Source organism: Gossypium arboreum, chromosome 12 (genome assembly GCF_025698485.1).
Source record: "Gossypium arboreum isolate Shixiya-1 chromosome 12, ASM2569848v2, whole genome shotgun sequence".
In the NCBI taxonomy this organism is placed as follows: Eukaryota; Viridiplantae; Streptophyta; class Magnoliopsida; order Malvales; family Malvaceae; genus Gossypium; species Gossypium arboreum.
In genome coordinates, this window is record NC_069081.1 from 13,372,877 (window position 1) to 13,378,195 (window position 5,319).

The window sequence follows — 5,319 nt, forward strand, 5'->3', positions numbered from 1 at the left end:
GGAGTTTTGCACTTTTTTGAAGCGGGAATGACGATGTTAGATTTCCCTCTGGTGTTCGTTATGAAGAATCTGTAATAAAATAAAAGAACCAAATATCATTATCCCAAGAAGCAAATAGATGAATCAACATAGTATGTGCAATCCAATAAATCATGCAATAAAAATCAAAGTCAACCTCAACAAATTGACAAATAAATAAATCGACATTGAACATAATATAAACAAAAATTAGAAAAAATGATATCGAAAGAAACAAAACTTAATAATAAAAAGAATCAATAATGAACGGCACTAAAATAATCGAAAATTGGAATAATTAATAACAACTATAATACTAAGTAATAAAATAAGAAAATAATAAATGAAAATAATAATACTAAATAAAAGAATATGAGTAAATAAGTATTATTCCACTAGAACTAAAAATAATAACAATGAAAGTAATCATAATAAATGAATAAATAAAAACTAAGGAATAATAAAGCAAAAACTAATAAATTTATTAACAATAAATGATAATGCTAAAATAATAATAATGATCATAATAATAAATAAAATAATATGAAGAAAAAATAAAAAAGGGTAAATGGGGAGGACAGATAGTGGGACGGTGGTTGGAGTTACAATGGGGTGGTGGGCATAGTCGGTGCAAGTTCGTGCGTAGGTGGTGATTGGGATGGTGGCGTCGAGTCTGTGGAGGGTGAAGGGAGAAAAGGGAAAGGGGGTTGGGTTTTTGAGGGGAGGGTTACAGCTCGAGCGTTTAAGAAGGGAGGAAGAGAGAAGGGGCTAGTGATAGGTGGCGATGGAGTGGGGCCAACGGGGGTGATTCAACAAGGGGGAAGAGGCAGTTGGCTCGTGCGTGGGTGGTGGTGGATTGAAGAAGGGAGGAAGAGAAAAAGAGAAAAAAAAAAGATAAAGAAAAAAGGGAAAGGAGGAGGGGCAATAGAGTGGGAGGGTGACAGTGAACAGTGGTCAGTGACAGGGCTTTGTAAGGAGCTTGAGCGAGGTACGGTTAGGGGAAGACTTGAGAAAGAAGACAAAGTCAAAGAAACTTAGGATTTAAGGGCTAAAAAGGGTGATACGGTTGTGTCACACGATCGTGTGACACTCCCTCAGGCTATGTGCATTCAAAATGTAAGCCCAATCTTTACAGGGCCTTAGACACGCCTGTGGGTCTAGGCTGTGTATGTTGTTCCTTCACTTCTCCTACGCCTGTGTGAGAAGCCGCATGGAGTACACAGTCTTACACACGCCCGTGTGACAGGCCGTGTCTCTTACCCGTGTAACTTATTGAATTGAAATTAAAACTGAAAATTTTGCTCTAGTACTCACACAGCCTTGAACACGCCCATTTTTCCAGGTCGTGTATGCTACACGACCGTGTCGCCAGGCTATGTGGATCACCTTAGGTCGTGGATCAATTGAATTTGGAAAAATTAAGTTCCAGGACTCACACGGCCTAGGACACGCCCATGTGTCCAGGCCATGTGACTTACACAGCCATGTCTTCACACCTTTTAACTCTCTGTCATTTGCTCAATTATGCACATGGCCTGGGACACAACCATGTGTCTAAGCCGTATGTGTCACATGGCTATGTCACCGAGCCATGTGACTCACTGTCGATTACCCCATCGTGTACACAGCCTGGGAGACGCTCGTGTGTCCAGGTTGTGTGGGTCAAAAATATTTTTTAATTTAAATTAATTAATTTTATTAATTTTAAAATAGCATGGAATTAAATTAAAAGAATTATCAGAATTTAAAAACTCGGGTTGCCTCCCAATAAGTGCTTATTTAGAGTTTAAACTCGACTTTACCTTGCATACGCATGGTTACGGTGGTTCTTGGAGCCGAAGCTCCTCTTTCTCATTAGCATTTTTAATACCAAGATAAGGTTTAAGTCGAGTACCATTTAACTTAAATATGTCGAACTCCAAATGTGTTACCTCGACTGTACCGTAGGGGAAGATGTTCAGTATCATAAATGTGTTCGATTCGTTTGACTCGAGCTCTGAAAGGGCAATTCGTGGATCCATTTTGTCTAGTAGTACTTTGTCCCCAACCTTAAATTGGTTCATTCCATTCACATGCTCATCATGACATAGCTTTGGTTCTTCATTTTATTTTTTCAATTTCTCTTTGACATGTGTTCACCATTCATCTAGTTCATCGATTTGCACTATTCGCTCTTCATAAGTTGTTTTGTTTCTATCACCTTGACTAAAACATGGCTCTATCATATTTTCACGAGGGATGTCCTGCAAAAAAGGTTGAGCCATGTGGTTACTAACATTTACAGAACATTTAAAATCATCTCGGTCCCTAGAGATTCTCACAGAATCACGTGCTTGGAGAATAATTTTTTCATCACCTACGTGAAGCATAAGTTCACCCGTACCAACATTGATAATAGTCCTAGTAGTGGCTAAAAGGGGGCGACCTAAAATCAAAGGTACCTCACTATCCTCATCCATGTCTAATACAACGAAGTCAATGGGGAATATGAATTTATCAATTTTTACAAGTACATCCTCAATAATACCCCTAGGAAATCTAATGGTTCCATCCGCTAGTTAAATACTCATCCTAGTTTATTTGTGTTTCCCAAGACCTAGTTGTTTAAACATTTTATAAGGCATGACATTAATTCTAGCCCCTAAATCAGCCAAAGCATTATCAATATGTAAACTACCGATGAGACAAAGAATAGTAAAACTCCCTAAATTTTTTAGTTTGTTAAGTAGTTTATTTTGAAGAATGATTGAACAAACTGCGTTGATCTCCATAGTCAAAAAGTCGTCTATCTTCATTTTGTTTATCAATAGCTCTTTTAAGTATGTGACATAATTTGGCATCTGTGCAAAAGCCTCAACAAATGGTAAGTTAATATGTATTTTTTTAATAAGCTTAAGGAATTTACCATATTGTTTGTTCATGTGGTTTCTCTTCAATGCGTTAGGATATGGCAATCGAAGTTTATATTATTTGACAACCGGATTTTGTTCTTTCTTATCTTCCTCAACCTTATCCTTGCTCACCACATCTTCTTGCCTCTGTTCTTGTTCATGTTCAACTAACCCTTCCACATTTCGAATAGTAATTGCGTGAAGCCGCTCCCTTGGGTTAGTTTTAGTATTGCTAGGCAAGCTACCTTGTGGTCTTTCCGAAATTAATTTAGTAACTTGACCTATTTGATTTTCAAGTCCTTGAATTGACGCTTGTTGATTTTTCAGTGCTGCCTTAGTGTTTTGAAAATGAGTTTCTAACACCGAGATAAACTTTGTCAAAATCTCCTCAAGGTCCAGCTTTTCTCTTACTGATAAGGTTGCTGGAAGCTAAGAAGAGGTTGTGCTTTTTTATTTTCTTGACCACCCCAAGAGAAATTGGGATGGTTCCTCCAACCTTAATTATAGTTGTTACTATAAGGGTTATTTTGAAGTCTATAATTGTTACCTATGTAATTGACTTGTTCATTCTTTGTGTTAGGACCAAAGGATAAACATTATGGATTACTCATTCCACCTCCATTTGTATCACATTGCATCACCAGATTTGCCTTCGTAGACAAATATAAACCATCAATTTTGTTATTAAGAACTTCTATTTGGTTTGATTACATGGTGACTACATCTAGATTAAAAACATTGGCTGCTTTCATCGGCTTTGTCCTCATGACTTGCCACTGATAATTATTTAGTGTTATCTCCTCTATAAACTCATAAGCTGCTTCGAATGTTTTATTGTTTAGTGTTTCACTGACTACTGCATCGATTAACTACCTAGTCTAAGGATTCAAACCGTTGTAGAAGGTCTGAACTTGCAACCATAAAGGTAACCCATGATGAGGACACCTTCTCAATAAGTCATTGTATTTTTCCCATGCATCATATAACGTCTCTAAATCAATCTGCACAAAAGAAGAGATGTCATTCCTCAACTTAGCTGTCTTAGTCGGTGGGAAGTACTTCAGAAGAAGCTTTTCGCTCATTTGAGCCTATGTAATGATGAAACCTCGTGGTTAAGAGTTTAACCATTGTTTTGTTTTGTTCCTCAATGGGAATGGGAACAATCGTAAGTGAATGGCATCATTAGTTGTGCCATTAATCTTGAATGTATCGTAAATTTTTAGAAAATTAGCCAAATGAGTATTAGGACCTTCATCTTGCAAACCATCAAACTGAACAACTATTGTACCATCTGAATAGTGTTCGACTTTAGTTCAAAATTATTTGCAGCAATGGTGGGTCGCACAATACTCGATTTAGCCCCAGTCAGAGTGGGCTTGGCATAATCGTACATAGTACGAGGAGCAGGAGCTGCAGGGGCTGTAGAAGGTAGCTGAATATTCTGATTATCGCCCATCTCCTCAGTAATAATGATGTCTTCTTGTTTTCTACTATATTCTATTGACTTTGCCTTGCTTTTCCATGATTTCTGCGAGTAATACTTTCAATCTCGCTGTTAAAAAGCAATGGTCCCGAAGGGTTTCTTCTATTCATAAACTAAAAGAACCTGGCAGAAGCAAACAAAAGAAAAATTAGAATGTAAAAATTAAATTAAAAAAATATAAATAGGTAAAATCAAATAATAAAAGGGTAAATTAATAAAAATAAAGTGTTTCTAATATTTTAGTCCCTGGGAATGATGCCAAAAACTTAATGTGCCACGAAACTAAATAAAAATACGACGAAGGCAAGTACACCTATCGATTAATAGTATTGCTATGGTGAGTAGAGATATCGTTTCCACAAGAACTAAAAGTATTAGTAATTACCATTTTCCTATTATTTAGCCAACAAATTGGAGTGATTGGTTTTAAACTAAAATTACTAAATTAATCTAACTAAAAACTCAACAGAGAATAAATCAGAAAAAAAAAATCGAAAGATAACCAATGAGAGAGAATACCTAGGAAAGAATCCACCTAGACTTCACCTATTATTATGGATTTGAACTAAATAATTTATCCACTTGGTATATTGATCCGTAGAAATCCCTAAATTATGCTAATATCTCCCTCGAGAGTAAGAACAATTGGCTCAAGGTTGACTAATTAAAATCTCTTTCTAATTAAAACACCTATCGTCACATTAACTCGATTTATGGATTCCCTTATTAGATTTGACTTTAATTTGATAAATTTATGTCATCCTATTTCTAACATTGCATGCAACCGCACTAAATTGTGCTAGATCTACTCTTAAACATGGACTTTTACCCCATTGAATTAAGCACATTAAACATGAATTAATATCCTGAAAATATTAAAACAAGAGATAAGCACACATAACTGAAAACAAGAATCAAGTATTTATT

General features: G+C 36.1%; 1 non-coding gene across 1 annotated transcript; it reads left to right on the forward strand.

Annotated features, from left to right (window-relative positions):
• The first annotated feature begins 3,836 nt into the window (after nt 1–3,836).
• On the forward strand, nt 3,837–3,943 carry LOC128286170 (small nucleolar RNA R71). Its single transcript, XR_008276715.1, has one exon. It is a non-coding gene; the product is annotated as a small nucleolar RNA R71 (small nucleolar RNA).
• Nucleotides 3,944–5,319: the final 1,376 nt, after the last annotated feature.